This window comes from Struthio camelus, chromosome 1 (genome assembly GCF_040807025.1).
Source record: "Struthio camelus isolate bStrCam1 chromosome 1, bStrCam1.hap1, whole genome shotgun sequence".
Lineage (NCBI taxonomy): Eukaryota > Metazoa > Chordata > Aves > Struthioniformes > Struthionidae > Struthio > Struthio camelus.
In genome coordinates, this window is record NC_090942.1 from 22,022,244 (window position 1) to 22,038,624 (window position 16,381).

Below are 16,381 nucleotides of genomic sequence, written 5' to 3' on the forward strand. Positions count from 1 at the left end.
GAGCTTATTTTTGCTTCAGCATTGACTTGTGCTGACTCACCTCAGCAGGGAAAGACAGCCTAGGATTGGTAGGAGGACCTGGAAATTGCTTGGCAGCTTAAGTGAAGGTCCACTGTAAGTCACATCTGGCTATCAACTGTATGGCTGACACTGCTGATACAGGTCTAGACGAACTTATTACATGCCCGCATTCCAAATCTGAAGTCATAACATCTGTGCTCCTTATACATATTTCTCAATAAGACTAGTCTAAAACTGATTCTTAAGCAAACTTCTATGTTTATGCCAGGAAATCATGCTTCTGGAATTAGTAAGACACATCTTTGAGAGTGACTATATGGTGGAAAATCCACATTCACAATATTTTTATTTTTATAAAGATAGATTAATCATTTTATTCCTTTGAAAACTGTGAAACAATATAATCTATATCTAACACAGTCCACAATGCACTCAGGGAGCCACACTGAAAAAGCTGTATAAGTGTTCTTTGTAGGAGAAAATGAGCTGAATCCCTCTTACTGGAAAAAAAAACTAATTGGGAAGTTTTGCATGTACTGCCCTTTATGTGACTTCTGACGGCAGAGAAGAAATCTAGAGTAACTCCCTTAACACTATTGAAGATCTGTCTAAAATCCAGACTATGAAAGACCAATAAATCTGTATTGCAATAGGGCCCAGAGAAAACTTTCTGTATGAATGTTTCATCAGGACCTGAACCTAATGAACATCATCATGTCTGACTGCACTACCCAAAACATCAGTCTGCTTTTATATGCCAGTGGGATTTCACTGTGGGTTAGACTTTAAGCCAGTACACAACTGTCTGTGACTGACTGTATAGGCACTTCCTTTCCATTTCAGTGCAAAGTGAACAAGTTTACCTAAATTGTTAACTTCATGTCTCCTAGTGCTTAGCTTCCAAATTGCTTTGCAGTTCACAGTCATGCTACATACACCCAAGAGACTGGGATATACCCTCACAGGGGTCCAGATTAGAGCGATTCACTAGCTTTAGCTGTTTTGAAAAATTTATCAGTTAACATTCCATTTGAACTTGAGCTGATTAGCTGAAAGTTAAACCAAGCTACAGAAATGCTTTTCTGACTTTATCTTTACATATTACTTTTCTCTTAATGGCATATATTTATTTTGACTTGTATTTGTTTAAAAATATATAGCATATTTCTGTCTCTAGGTAACCTTTGCAAACATTAAATTAATCAAAACTGAAATCATACTTTCAGTAATTTTCTGTTCATATAATTCTGCCTTTTAAGGCATTGAAACAATCAAGCTACCACTCTATTCTAGCAAAAACAGTTACATTTTCAAATAGGTATGTGAGGATTTAAGTGTTTTACTCCCACTGACTTAAACAGGGATCAAGTGGCTAAACCCACATACAGCATTTTAAAAATGCTATATACTCCTTTCATCCTGAGGAACCATATACACTGATTTAACAATGATGGGCGCTAGATTTAATAACGAATATCATTAAAATCTCCTTTTCCAAGCCACATTTGAGTACCTTTTATGTTATTTTATTGTACTTTGGGGAGAGGACTGTAGTACCCTGGAAACCTGAAATAACAGTAAGAAAATCAAGTTACTTCTTTTCACTGGAACATCAGAGGGAGTGCTGCTGGCTGTCTTTTGAACTGCAATGCATGCTAGGAGTCAGCTGAAATTGGGGTTACCTTAGCTATTTGTCTGTATCAAGAAATGTGTTAACATACATTATATCAACTTGAGGTAGGAAAGGAGGGGACTTAAGACCCCCTAATCAACCCATTTATCCGGTGATTCTCTGCTTACTTTGTTTATTATCTGTCAAACTGAGCTTTTGATTAATTTGGAGGAGCCCAAAACATTCTAAAAGCACTTCTGAACAGAGAAAGTCATTCTTACAGTGGCAGTAACCACTGAATACTAGGCTTTGGTAGGCTACGATGTGAAGACTTCTGAAATAGCACTTCCATAAATTCGTAGTCATGATGGAAATGCATTTTGAAGAAACAACCATGTGTAGGACTAAATTTTACTGCCTTAAGCTGCAAAAAGTGAAGGGAAAAGGGAGGACAGTTTCTGAATGTCTTAAGAAGACCTTTCTCCAGCTATAAAACTGCTCTTCAGAGCAGTGAGTCAACCTGAAGCACACAAACACATGCAGCTCTGTTTACCTTTTCATCTGGCTACATTTATTCATTCTTATTACAGAAAGAACATGCTTGTGTCAGACTAGCATGCTCAGTGTGTATGGGTGCATCTTTCTTTAAGCTCAAGTCCCTGAAGAACTGAACGATAAGGTTTTGGGAAAAGGTATGTTTAAGGTGGCAGGAAAATGGAACAGACAGCCTTGATTATGAAGTCCAGAGCAGCTGGACTGTGACGTCCTGTTTCTGGGAAGGAATAATAAATGGACAACCTGAGGCCAGGAAATGTATTGGACTGGCGCAGAACAAGGAGGGAGGGAAGTCTAAGAGTACCTGGCTCAGTAAACTTGGAAACAACACAGCAGTCTAGTGGATGGTGAGCAAAGGGAGCGTAAATGGGCTCACAAAGCTTCTCTTTCATTTTCCTTTTCGTATGGCCAAGTTTTATCCCTAGCTCTATGTTCCCAAAAAAAGATTGGCCTAGTCAGTCATCTTTAAAGCTCAGCTAAGTATCGGTTAGATGATTTTGGAAGCATGAGAGCTCATTAGTTCTGAGCACTTGGTGGCCTTTCAACATTAATACATTCCATGTTATTAAGAAAAGGAGAGCTAAATTAGGCTTTTGAAAAGACTTGCTAAGTCCTTAATATTTCTATGAACATAATGCAAACACAAACAATTGTTATGCTAGTTAGCCTGTGATGGTACTGAACAATATAGATTTATTTTATCAACCAGAATTATGCTCTCCCTTCACCCTCCCTTTCTCACCCACTCAGCAACAAAAGTATTTGCTCTTATTTTGTGTTGCAAAACTTTTCTTTCTGATTGTGTAAATGACTATTTCCTTTGTTTGCTTATATAACAAAATGGATGGAAATATACCTAATATTTCTGAAAATAGAAATTTGCAAAATTTAATGTGAAAATAAATCAAGTTTCAATCACAATAAACTTAATTTTTATAATTTATCCATTGTGTTATGTAAGTCCATTCTTTAGATGATTTTGATATTCTGCTAGCTTTTATTAGAGAATTATTTTGTTAATTCAGTGCAGTTAACAGTTTGTCAATGCCTCTATTGTAAATCTCTATTTTCATTGTTTTATAACTCAGTCATAAAAATTGATTATGGCATGAAACTTGGCACTCAAGGACTCTGTCTACAGTAGGAACAAATTTATTTTCCTTTGTTTCCTTTAATTTGGTCTGGATATTTGTAAGTTATAGGAAAGAGGACAGAAGAGGTTCTTGCAGTTTAAGAATTTTTTTATTTGATTTTATAGAAAATGAACTCTTCCATGTTTAAGAAGAAGATAAATAATTTCATAACAGAAAACAATCATTTATCTTATAAAAACTAGTTCCTTCAGAAAATAAAGTGAATGCTGTGCAGATAAAGTAATTATTTTGTTATCTAGTATTTCTTTAGAGTTAGATATTTGACTGTCCCACAACTGCAGACAGCAAGTCTACACCTAACATTTCTTTCTTGGGTCTATTTTCATGAGAAATACTTGAAAGTTCTGTGATGAGCAAGAGATGGAAGATGAGGTCCTAGTTATCCATTTTCGACCAACCATGCAAGAAGAAAATATAGGTCATTGCAGATTCATGAAGGTAAAGAGAGTTTCAAAGACACTCTTGAATTTGAATCTTGACTCATGAATCATACTTTTCTGTGACCAGACCACCTTGATTTACCTCTGCTGCTAGGGAGAGGGTAAATCTGAAGTTCCTCAGAAACTTAGAACGTGAAAAGCCTTAAGTATTACTATTGCAATGATCACTATGATGAGTTTGCCTGTAAATCTCACTTAAATTCTTTGCAAATAGTGTACACAAATAAAGCTAGATTAATTGAATGTGTTACCATGATGATGATGATGTGTTATCGTGATTTTACCATGATGGAGTAGAGTATCAAAACATGGGGATACAGAATTATTGGATTCAACCTTGGACACCCATTGCAACATCCAGTTTCAAAAGACAGTCAAAAGCAGATCCTGCAGAAAAAGAATCTGAAAGTCTGAATACCTGAAGAAATCAGATGGTTCTAAAGAAAACTGCTGCAGGTAGATGTGGAATAATCCAGTATTTCTACTGGAACTCTAATAGTTGTTGCTAATGGCTGACTTATGATTTTAAAATTTTGCAAAATATTGAAATATTTTAACTTTAACAATTCCGACTTTTTGGATAGTTCTTTTTTTCTATATAAATGCCTTTCTACTTTCTTTCTTTCTTCTTCCCAAAATGTAAAAATCAAGAACAATGAGTTCTCCCATCTAAGCAGACAAAATATATAATTTTGACATTTTCAAATCACTGTGTAATTGACAATGCTGCTTCTTCCTAGTTTTGATTAGCGCTTTCACGTCTATGAAGAATTCTTCCCTTTTCAGCCTCTGTCTCCTGGTGAACATAGCCCCCAATCTTCTCTAAGTGTGAGCTTTTGAATGACACTGCTTCCTCACCGTCTTGACTTGTTCATAAGCAACAACAAAAATAATCATACAAACAAAATTGTGTCTTTTTGGTAATAAAGCACTTACGTGACATACCCATGAGTAATTTACTCATTTCTTACCAACAGTCACAGAAAAATCAAACTCACTTGCATTCTCATAGCTAGAAAAGGCATGTAAAAAAAGGCACGTTAAAAAAAAAAAACTCAGTTTTAAACTGGACCTTGAGACTTAATTCTCTGTGACCTTACCATTAGGACATCATATAAGCTTCCCTTTCTGTAACTGGTATTGTGAACATATCTAAGCTGTGCTAGTGCAACGAAGAAATGAGGCAAAATATGGATCTTTTTTCAAAAACTGTGATCCTAAGGGACATATAGCAGCAGGACATGTTTCTTAAAGACTGAGGTCAGGCTCACAAACTGGTGTGTGCATATATGTACATACACACACCTGCTCTTTGTGGCCTAGGAAAATACTTCTTTATATACCAATAACATTTTTGTTGCATAATTATCACAGTTCTGTTCTTCACTGCAAGTTTTGCAATCATTTCTTTAACAGTCTTTCCTCTAGACACAGCTATTGTGTTTTTTCTTTGTTACATGACAGTACTGCAAACTCCATCTTCAAGATTGTCACAAGGCATAAATTACTGGTGAGAAATAGACTACACAGCATTAAAGCTCTTAAGTACTTTGAAAGGGAGTTCTTCCATCATAGGCTTATTGAACTGTTTCTTTGACAGTGTGGCTATTAGCAGCTGGAGAACAGAAAGTGTGGATTATTGCTGGCAAGCCCACGATCAGGCATGCCTGACTGCAGTACTGATACATGACAGAAGAGAAATGGCTGTAGACAGAGCTGCAGATTAACAGATAGTAGCAGTGGTGTATTGAGAGGGAGGCAGGAGGTGGGAAGGCTCCAGAGCTGCCAGCGGTGATTCATTCATGGAGCCTAAAGTACTGTGAATCACACTTCAGCTCGACTCCTGCTGTGTGAGCAAGCCAAATGCTCCCATTAGGAGACCAGCAGCATCCAGGCCTTGTTTTTTGAAACCTGTAACTAGCAGCACCAGTCTGATGCTGTTTTTGTGGGCCTTTTTAAGCTATTGTTTCAGCAGCCCTCCTGCTCCAATGAAGAAATCTAGTAAAGGTGCTGTTTGCAGTTGTTTTGATTTTATTGACTGACATACATCCAATCAGACATACACATTTACAGATATTTTTCCAATCGCATTGTTCTCAATTGACTATATAATAGGATTTAGATCAGAAAATCATTCAGGTATTACAAATTTTTCTCTTTTGCTCGCTTACAAATGCTATTGTACATTTTTCTTGCACAGAAAGCGAATTATATATCACGTGCATCAAAAAGTCTTGTATGGAGCATCATGTCTGCACAAGCGAACTGGGTTAATCTGTCAGTGCACTTTGAGACTGAGTTGGGTCTCCTGCATGGAGTCTTAGCTTAGAAGCTTGTTTTGTTGATCATCTGTGACTTAGATTTATAAAGGGCCTTAGAAAATTTAGTATTTATAAAAAGTTATCTAACCTGCTGGATTTAGTCAAACAGGCTTTATCATTAACTGATATCCTCTGTCCTGACTAAAAATGTGAATTAAAAGTTCTGTGTAATTGTTACGTTATTGAGACTCTGAAAGATAATGAGGCTTTGAATTTCAAGCAAAAATTTTTCTTTAATCTAACTCATAACCCTATATCTCTGATTGATAAGTATTTACACAATTAGCGTTCTTGCTACAAATATATTCATTATACTACAAGAGGCTGTCAGGCATTCAAATTGCAGTTAATGTTGTTATTTCTATATAAAATTACTGTTGTACTTATTAAAAAATTCTTTCTTCTGGATCACTAATCTTCTCAATTATAAATCCTAATCATCTATATGATGTTTTAAAAATAGATCATTTTTCCTCTGTTTCTATGTTTCCTATGTATAAAGCCTAACTTGTTTTCTAATTCATAATAATTTGGTAAAATCACATCCTCCCTATTTGGTTTAAAATTATAGCAACATCAAGGTTTTAATAACCAATTTAGAGCACGTCAGAAATAATGTGATGAAACTTCTTTAATGAGTAACCGCTGCAATACCTAATGAATCATGATCTCGAGTCAGATTGGAAGACTTGTTTTTTACTCACTTGGGAAATGCAAAGGTCTGTTAAGATTTTTCTTTGCCTTGCATATTGTGCAATTAGTCCACACAGTTCTGCAGAAGCAGTCGTTGAGATCAAGAGGCTAAAACGACTCAAAAACAAGTTAGATAGCTTTAGTGAGTCCCAAGAACATCTAAATAAGATTAAAAATATATGGGACATTCTTTCTTCTGATAAAAGCCCATATGTCTTTCTAAGTGCTTAAAATGAAAGTCCGCTGGGGCCTATAGCAAAAGACATAGAAAAGGGTTGGATAATATGCTAAAATGAATCATCGGTCCAGTGTACCATAGAAACTTTTTTTCTCCAACCAACTGCTGAAGTTACAGATCCTATCACAGAATACAAAAATCTTTAAAGTCCACTTAGAGATTATTAGGTGTCATCATTGTGTTTTATGACATTTCTAAAAAAATATATTCTTTGGGCAGTGCTACTGGAAATTCCGTAATGTAAGACTTACTATGTAACTGGCTGTATTATAATGCCTAGGCAGTGGCAAAAAACTTTTAGTTTAAGAATAAACCATTAATACAACCTCTTTATCCTGAACTACTTTGATTTTTTGCAATGTCTTAAAATCTATAATACACTGAAAGAGCACTTATCTAATTCACGGGGAAATTGGCTTTCTTTCTTCCTATTCAATAGCATCTTTTATATATAGCAGAAACAGAATCTTACCAACTTCTTAAAATGCAATTCTATCATACTTTAGCCTCCCTTACCTACAAATCCTACAGATTCACCACAGGTGCTGACAGAACATCTAGACCCTTTCCATCACAGGAATCTCTGTCTTACTGGTTAATGGATTTTTTCCCTAAGGAGCAATATGGGGATTATGGAAATGCAAAGGTCTACCCTGCAGAGTGTCTGTTATCAGGAAAGTAGCATTAGGGAAGCAGCATTTGTAAAGTAAGCACATACAGTATAGGATTCACTGAGAATATGGGTCTCACCTGCTATTTCACTGCCTCTGTTTAAGGTAAATGTTATACATTTACGAATTCTGAATCTTCTTACTTTTAATGCATGGTATAGAACAATACATTGGTGCTACCCGGTTCTTTTTCCTAGAACCTACAATTTTTAACAATACTTCCTAAGAGCTTTTAGACTACAGTTCTCCAGCATGCCTGTCACTAAGGCATATGTGCAACATTATCTGCCTTTATACATTATGCAAATCTCAGTAGAGAACTGGCTTATGCTTCCAATGGACAAAACTAGGAAAACTTGAACAACAAAACTAAATCTATTCTTTCAACTAATTGTTTTAGAAAAGAGTAATATTCAGAATGGTACATTATTACATAATGCCACTGGAGTGTCTTATAGGAGATCTTTCATTTACCCTCGTGTTCTAAATGGAAGTGTGTCCCCATCACCCCCAGAAAAGCAGCTGGTGGAGAGAGCATCACAGAATCCAAAATGTCCCCCTCACCAGTAGCTGGAGCGAGTCCCAAACTGGGGTTTCTGGACAAGAAGGTTGACTTTGAAAAGGTCACTTAAGCTTGTATATTGCTGGAAACACTCAGTTATTCAGTCTTCTCCTGGATATAGGTTTCTGTGTTTGTCACAGAGAAGGGGACAAAATGGTATCAGGGTTCACTGACACGGTTAGATGATCACTTGCAGATTCTAACGAGTCTGCACATGAGTAGCTGCAAAGAGGGATTTCTCTTGAAGTTACATATATTTACATATACACATATTTTAGGGCTCAGTATTTCTGGGTTTATTTGTCCTTGATTTATTTATCTGTTCCCCCTTTCCCAACTTTAAAGTTGTGCTATGTTTTGCAGGAGTAAAGAACTGTTCATAATTACTTTTACAGGTCTTGATTTTCCTCTTAATATATTAGAGGTCACAAAGCAGAGTACTACTATTTGCATCCTTTCCCTTGGCAGACATTGTGCTCAAGGACCATTGATGATAAGAAGAATCATTTGGCTCCCCAAAATAAAAATAATGGAGGTCTTATCATCCTTTGGGTTCAACAAAGAGTGCATGGCAAACAGTACCCAAACTTTTAAAATAGCAGGATTTCCTTTTTGTTTGTGCTACTTCACATTGATGATTCTAATGACCAATTAATTGCGCAATTCTAGCAACTCCAATGAATCTGAGTGAAAATTTCCACAGTTCTTTGGCTGAACATGTGGCTATTTAATAGGAAACTTGCTGAGACATACTATTTTCCGAGAATGGAAAAAAAAATCTTTCTTTTCATAATCTATTCATTTCTTGAAAAATTGGACAGATAATCAGATCATATACCAAAAACACCCCCAAACCAACCAAACAAACAAAAAGGAGTTTTGCTGCTTTATTCCATAACACCATTAATAAAAGTTCATCTTTCCAGTGCATCTGGTAAACATGATTTAGTGCTTTGAATATATTGTTTGTAGGAGGATTTGAAAGAAATCTGAGGTTGAGAAAGGCTCTCTGGTCTCGTATCAAGCTACTGGAAACAATTACCCATCCATTACAAGTAATAGGCAGAAAGAAACCACAAACAATGGACTCTCTGAATTTAAAATAACACATTATTTTAACAAAGAGTTTTATTGTTCAAGCTTTAAAAAGAAAACTTTTTAATGTTCTTGTTATACTCTGAGGAGATAAAAATGTCCTATATAAATAAAAAAAACATGATCAAATGATTAAAAGAGGAAATGCACCACCGTGATAGAAATGAAATGTTCATTTTAGGTTCACAGCTAATTTATGGATTCTTGTGAAAGCTAATGAGACGCTCTTACATCAAAAAATGAGAAGCTAAGGAATGATCATGAAGGAGGTTTTTAGCCTATTCCTTTCAGCTCCACAACTTCCTAAAACAATCTAGACAATACAGGCAAAGAATTCCCAAATAACACAGCAAATGTGTGCGTAAATATTGGGGTGTCACTAAGTGGTTTTTTTGGGGGTCGGTTGGTTAGTTGGTTTGGATTGGGTGGGGGGACGGGCTATAATTTCTAAGCCTTCAACTCTGCACATTTTGGTACTGGCAATGTAAGAAAAATTGAAGGGACTTAGGTTCCCTCTCTTTAGAGAGAGGTCTCTAAAATTCCCTAGACAATGTTTTAGCTGATATTGTTCATAGAAGAGAAAACTTTATATAATAAATATCTGTACTTACTTCCTTAAGGATGAAAAAAGGCTTAATATTTGAAATTTAACTCCAGTAAAAATGTTTTATAATCTCTGAAACACATTTGAAAGAAATGTTTTAATTAAAAATTGGTATTTATTGCCTTTTGACAGAACTATCATTCCAAAATAGAAGACTAACCACAAGAATTGTGGGAAATGATTGCAGACCTCTCAGCAATTGTGTTATCTTGGTTTAATCCTCATTGAATTAATTAATAAAAAATAATTTTTCAATGTATCTATTTGAAGGTATATTTCTGCACAGCTCTGCTTATCCCACTGTGAATTATGTGCTACAACCTGTTAGAATTTTATCCGTTTTGACCACCACAGTTCAGAATTGTGAGATGCAACTGTTTTTTCTTGCTATGGCAACCCGAACGTAACTGTTCAACCTAAAGAAAAGGTCACAAGATATAAAGGAAGTTTGCACTTTAGGCACAAACCACATCTATCACAGCTCATGTTGTGTGTACATAGGTTTTACATTTTACCAGGCTAATCATTGAAGAGGAATAATCCTCTAACAAATGAATTCTTAAGCAAAATCTGATATGTTTTTTATCCATTCTTTTTTTTTTTTAATGGAATTATTTTATTCTGTGTTGGTAACGATTACAAATTCTGTTAAAAAAGCAAAACAAAACAAAACAAAACCCCTCTGCCCTAATACATAAGAACAATAATCCTTTCCAAATAATTCTACAGAAATATATTATTGGCTCTAAGTGGTCAGAAATAATGATGTAAGTGTTCAAACCTTTGTTCTAATCCAGTAATAAAAGGAAAAGTCATACATTTATGATTTTGTAATGCACAATGGGCTCCTGCAATGCTTTTATATTTTATGCTTATACTCTGCTAATCCATCTCTCCTTCAGTAGTTGTAGTCTGGCACCAGCAGAATTATCTCTGAGAATGTAAATTCCATAACGCAGCTGCAAGCACAAAGGCACATGACTACTGTCAGACAAAATGACAAATGTTCAAATTTTATGGCTCTAATTTCTGTGTAAGTAGTTCTTACCTTTCATTTTTGTGGTCTGAAGAATGAGAGTGATCATCTATCCTTGCCAACCTGCATGATTTGGGGATCTGAGGAGGAAGAAAAGATCACAGTTGCATGCCTTTCTTTTAAATGCAGGCACTGACATTGACGCTATTTTTTTGCTTTGTAACAGCGACTGATTGTGTTACTTTGGCTTTGTGAACCTTTTCTTTCTGTTAGGAGGACTGATAGTAGCATCATTAAAAAATTACAAAGATTTTTTTTTTATCTGATGCAAGGTGAAAAAAAGTTTTAAAATATTTAATCTTCATTTCCAGACAATCAAAATCTTAGTAATTAGAGTTCCTAAGTTTTGGAATAAGCAATTGCTGCTCCTGATTAAAAGATCTGGTCTTCTGCATGCTGATGGGGAATGTTTCAGTCACTTCTATGATATTTTCCCTCCAATGTCAGTGTCTTTAGACTGTATTGCCTGTTTGTTAGGAGACGGTGAACTCCAGGTCCCTTCCTGTATTCTAAATCAGTCAGAGGAGGATGTTGAACTTAGTCTCCAGCACTCAGGTAAGGATCTTCATAACTAAGGAATGAAATGCAGCATGACTAACCTGTACAGTTGTGCCCAGGACTTTGGTGCTTCCCAGGCTTGCAAAGCAAGAGGGAAAGGACAATCAAATATCTTAAAGTAAGTGTTTAAGGTCTCGATTCAGTTACCCACAGATAGATATCTAGTGCCCTTTGAGATGCCCTGCAGTATCTGAAACATTCACATGGAGCTGACAAATATGATGCCAAACCTTTAGGAGGTCTGTGCCCTGATGGATAGGTGCTTGGAGGACAGGTAGGCTATTGTAGGGCAATTTAAATGGCAGTAGATGCCTCTTCCTTGACAATTGAATCAAGCCAGGCCAGTATTCTGACAGCCTTTCAGAGGCAATGCAGGCCACCTATGTTAGTCCTCCGTGAGTGATTAAAATATTACATTAGCTAGCATTTTATTTAGATCGGGATTGCACTTTTGAAGAAAATCTCTCAATCATCATCCCCATGCACTGCGCAGAACAGTCTTGGAGCATGCTAACTGAATGAAACTGGATGACTGCGGATGAAACTAAGCCAAATGATGCACTCCAGGAGTGAACCTAATGCAGCCCAACTGCTAATGACCATTCATTCCATGAAGCAAGAGTAGAGCTAATCCTAAGGAAGAAATCCTGAAACACACAGAGATGGATGTTGGGACCTTAGCAACATATCTTTCACTCTATAGGTACAATCACACGGAGTTTCACTATTTGCTAATGTAAGAATAAACTACCTCTTCCCAGCGACTTTATATAGAAGCAACACAACTCTATTCCTATGAAAGAGATTTAAGGATTTGCAAGAGAGGAGATGTCCTCCATCCCCACTACTGAAGCTGGCCTCTCTGCAGCCAGGGATGTAGAGCTCAGGACACGACAAGCCAGCGTGGAGCCATACACTTATGCACAAGGTGGCAAAGATGAGAATCCAAATGCTACCACAACAACTCATACACTGGGTTGTATACATATTCAGCTATGAAACACTGCTAGGAAAGAGAGTCTGCCTCTTTCCTCTTCCCCAGGCCCAGGCCCCCTAGGTCTACAGGTTGCCCAGCTTTCTGCAGCTCAGAAATCTGACTACAGTCTGGTGAAGGTTTCTCATTTACACTTCTCTGACCTGTGTTAATAGGTGCAGAGTGGTCTTTAAAGTGTTTCAAGGAATGCATTAAGAAAGCTTTAAAAGGAATGAAGACTACTTTCACCTAGAATATATTCTAAGGATAAGGAAGCCATGAGGTTTCTATAATCTAGTTCTCTTACAAATTTTGGGAGTGCCCTAACTAAGGCTATTCTAGAAAAAGTAGGCAGGAGGGCCACAATACAGCAAATTTTTCAGGGTAAATAAGCAGAATGTAAACAGTACTGAGCATCAAACTCTATCGTGGCAAACATATATGGGAAACAGGAAGCTATGCCCCTACAACAGAATGCTTCTGAGCATGTGTGGGCACCTGAATTAAGGCATTTCGGAAAATTGTCAGAAAATATTAGGGTAAAGCAGACCTGCTACTTAATAGATTATAGGCCCTTGTGGGAATAAGGAGTGGATCTGGCTTAGGATATGACTGCCATGAGGTTATCTGCCTACACCCTGCTACACCTGGCCAGTGTTTGTTAAAAAATATGGATGGTGAAGAAACTTCCACATTTGATAGAAGTTTGTGAAATTTTGTAGTAGGTCTGCTAAAAAGCCACACATATCAATGCACACAAACGCACACACATTCTTCTAAACTTAAGGAAACAGATGTAGTTCATGGACACCCTGCACCTCCTAGTACACCTTAGTCTTGGACTTTATCGGAGTCAATGAGAACCTGTCAGTGCCTTTATAGAGCACTGCATCTGGCCTCAACTTCTTTTAAGCAGACGTATGCACTATTATATAAGAAAAATAATGATAATTATACATGGATTCAGAAAAGGTTCTGAAGAATGAAGTGATTTTGCCTGTGATCTTTTAGCCCAGATATCCAAAGTGTAAAGGATAATTAAATTAACATGTATAATTGCTCTCTAATCTATCCTTATTTCTCTTCTACCTCACAATCTATTGCCAGGCTATTTTGTCACTTCTCTGCTACAGAAGAGGCTCAAATGGCAGGCTGTGACTCGTGTTCCGTCAAGCTCTGGATGGAACCACAACTACTTGGAAAGGTTTATACATGGTGTTTGATCCAGCTCTAAAACTTGCATTTGTGCTACATTGCATTTGCTCATCAAATTAAATGCTCTTATGAAAAAAATCGTTATTGTATTATGAATGGCATATGTATCCAATTATTTTAAAACACGGATGTTACTGTTCTAAATATGTGCCCAGATAATATATTAAAGTCATGAGAAATTGCATGTATCTCAGAAACTCGCTTTTTATGATCTGACAGTTCACTAGAACATTTGCTCAAGGGTCTGGACACTTGGTTTACTAAAAAGTTTCATGAATGTACTGCAAAGTGGATCCAATTTTTAGTTTTTGAACACTTTCTTGTTTTATGTTCCACAGATCTGTGTTTCACAATGTATACTATACATTATTTTTCAATAAAATGTTCTGTGGTTTGACCCTTACAAACTGAAGGGATTAAATATTTAGATTTCCCACGGTGGTGACATTTTTTATCCAATTTCTAATCTAAGCTCCTAATATCCTAATATCCAGTATCCTAATTTCTATCCAAGCACTGCTGAGCAGTTTTATAATCCTTTGACTATTAAAACAAAACAAAACCTAAGGGAGAATGGGGTAAGATGTGTGAATCAAATCAAGGTGTCAATCTTCACTTATGCTTAGTGTTGAAATTATGCTTTCTTTTAATCAAACATTTTAAAAATTCGGTTGAACATGGCACCCCTGATTTCTTCTCTACAGGAAATAGGAGCCATTCAAACGTTTATCATTTACTTCACCTTGCTATGTTTTGCTAAGAGGTTTCAGAACATCAATGCTACTCTTTGGACGTGTGTAAGCAGCTAAAACAGTGCAAAGAGAACACATTTTTTCTTGAGAAAGCTTCCTGAAAGCATGTTCATTCTGGAAATCTAAGCGGTAAAAAACCAAGAGATGGGTCCCCATGCTTTCCTTCAAAAGCCTTGTACAGCCTTCAAAGACACCGTTCTGCAGCAAGGCAGGTTTTGTCCGTCTTTTAAGGATGGATTAAACTGGCATAAATCAGATCAACCTTGGCTGCTGCAAGCTATGCTGCAGCTATACCAGTAGATCCTTTTCAGCCCCTTTTTACTTCATTTTGCTACTTAATATTTATCTGTGTATATTGAATCATGTCAAAGTTCTAGATCTTACAAATGTCTTCCTAATACTTCTAACTTTATTCTGCTTCTGAATTAAAAGATAAAAAATCGTTTAGTTATAATGACAAAGTGTTAAGAGCGGATTCCAGCGAACAATTATGAACTATGGACTGATAATCAGTACACTCCTTGAATGTCAGCCTAATTCTGACAGGTAAGGAGATGATGAAGACAATGACAAATTTTAAAAGCTTGGAGGGAAGTATCTCTGAATAAACTTTTTTACTTAATTACTCTGAATAAACTTTACTCTGAATAAACTTCTAGAGTTTGTTATCCATAGGCTTTCCTGTGAAGAGCTGGGCAAGACTGACTCTTTCTTCTTAAGAAAGGAGAAAAAATGTAACTATATTTAAAAGGAAAATAGTGCTTTAACTATTCTAACAGCATAATAATGTTATACTTAAAAAATAGGTATCCCTACCCTACCAGCTGGTGCACACCTCACAAATACATACACACAGCATTTTTAAAATGGAGATTTAAACATCCTGGTTCCTATTTATGTCTAACAATAGTTAAAGAAAACTGAATCAATAGTTATAAAAAATATCACTCCTCCTGCTCTGCAACAGAGAAGATAGTTTATTACCTGTCTTCTAAGAGCACATACCTACAATATTTAAGAACAATGTAAGTAGTGTACTCACAAAATGATAGCACAAAACCATAAAAATGTACATTAGAACTCTTACATGAGGAGGAATTGCTTGCATTGTCCTTAGCTGAACCCTGGAGATTATTCAGAGAATGAAAAATTTGGCATAAATATACTTAATAAAGGTAAACAATCTGCAAACATTTATTCATTTGTCTATCAAACAGTTGACTACAAGCAGATATGAACTATTTTATAATCCAACTGAGATTTCTTTCCTTTTATTTTTAAACAAAAGATATTTATTCGTGTATGTGAATAACATGCTGGACCACAGCACAGTGGGTTAACCTAAATTGCTAGTCCTGAAGAGCGTCTGTCCTACTACAGATTAGTGTTTTAGAGCAGTCTCATAAATTGCTGATTCAGACAAGAAAGCAAATTGCACTTTAGTTTGCACAAACATAGCTCAAAGTTTCTAAATTAGCATTTAAATAATTTGCCTTGCTCACCATGTATATGTTCTGAGAATATCTTTTAGTTTTACTGATCTGAAAGAGAATCCATCAAAACATTACAAATACAACCATTCACTTTAAGAAACCGAAATAACCTCAGTTTATTTAGTACTGTATCTGTTTTTATGCAATGAACATCTAGAAAGAAATCTATGAACAATGCAGGCTGCAACTATTGGAAATATGGGTGGTTTCCCTAATTATAGTCTGTGGTCCTGATCTGTTTTCCTGCTGGGCCTAGGTACTCCTGTATTGCGGTCTATGCTGCCTATGTCTCAACAGATGATACAGGCATCTACCTAGATTGTAGGAGCTATGGGTTGAAACTGTCTCAAGCTGAACTTGGCTGAGAACTGCACTAGAGCTGATTGAT

General features: G+C 36.2%; 1 long non-coding RNA gene across 1 annotated transcript in view; it reads right to left on the reverse strand.

Annotated features, from left to right (window-relative positions):
- Positions 1-5,905: 5,905 nt before the first annotated feature.
- The window catches only part of LOC104151516 (uncharacterized), a 30,341-nt gene continuing 19,865 nt past the window's right edge, over positions 5,906-16,381 (reverse strand). Inside the window, exons 2-3 of the long non-coding RNA XR_695790.2 lie at positions 11,015-11,082; positions 5,906-10,925 (exon numbers count right to left, since the gene is read on the reverse strand). This is a non-coding gene — a long non-coding RNA (uncharacterized lncRNA). The remainder of the gene's footprint in view (positions 10,926-11,014; positions 11,083-16,381) is intronic.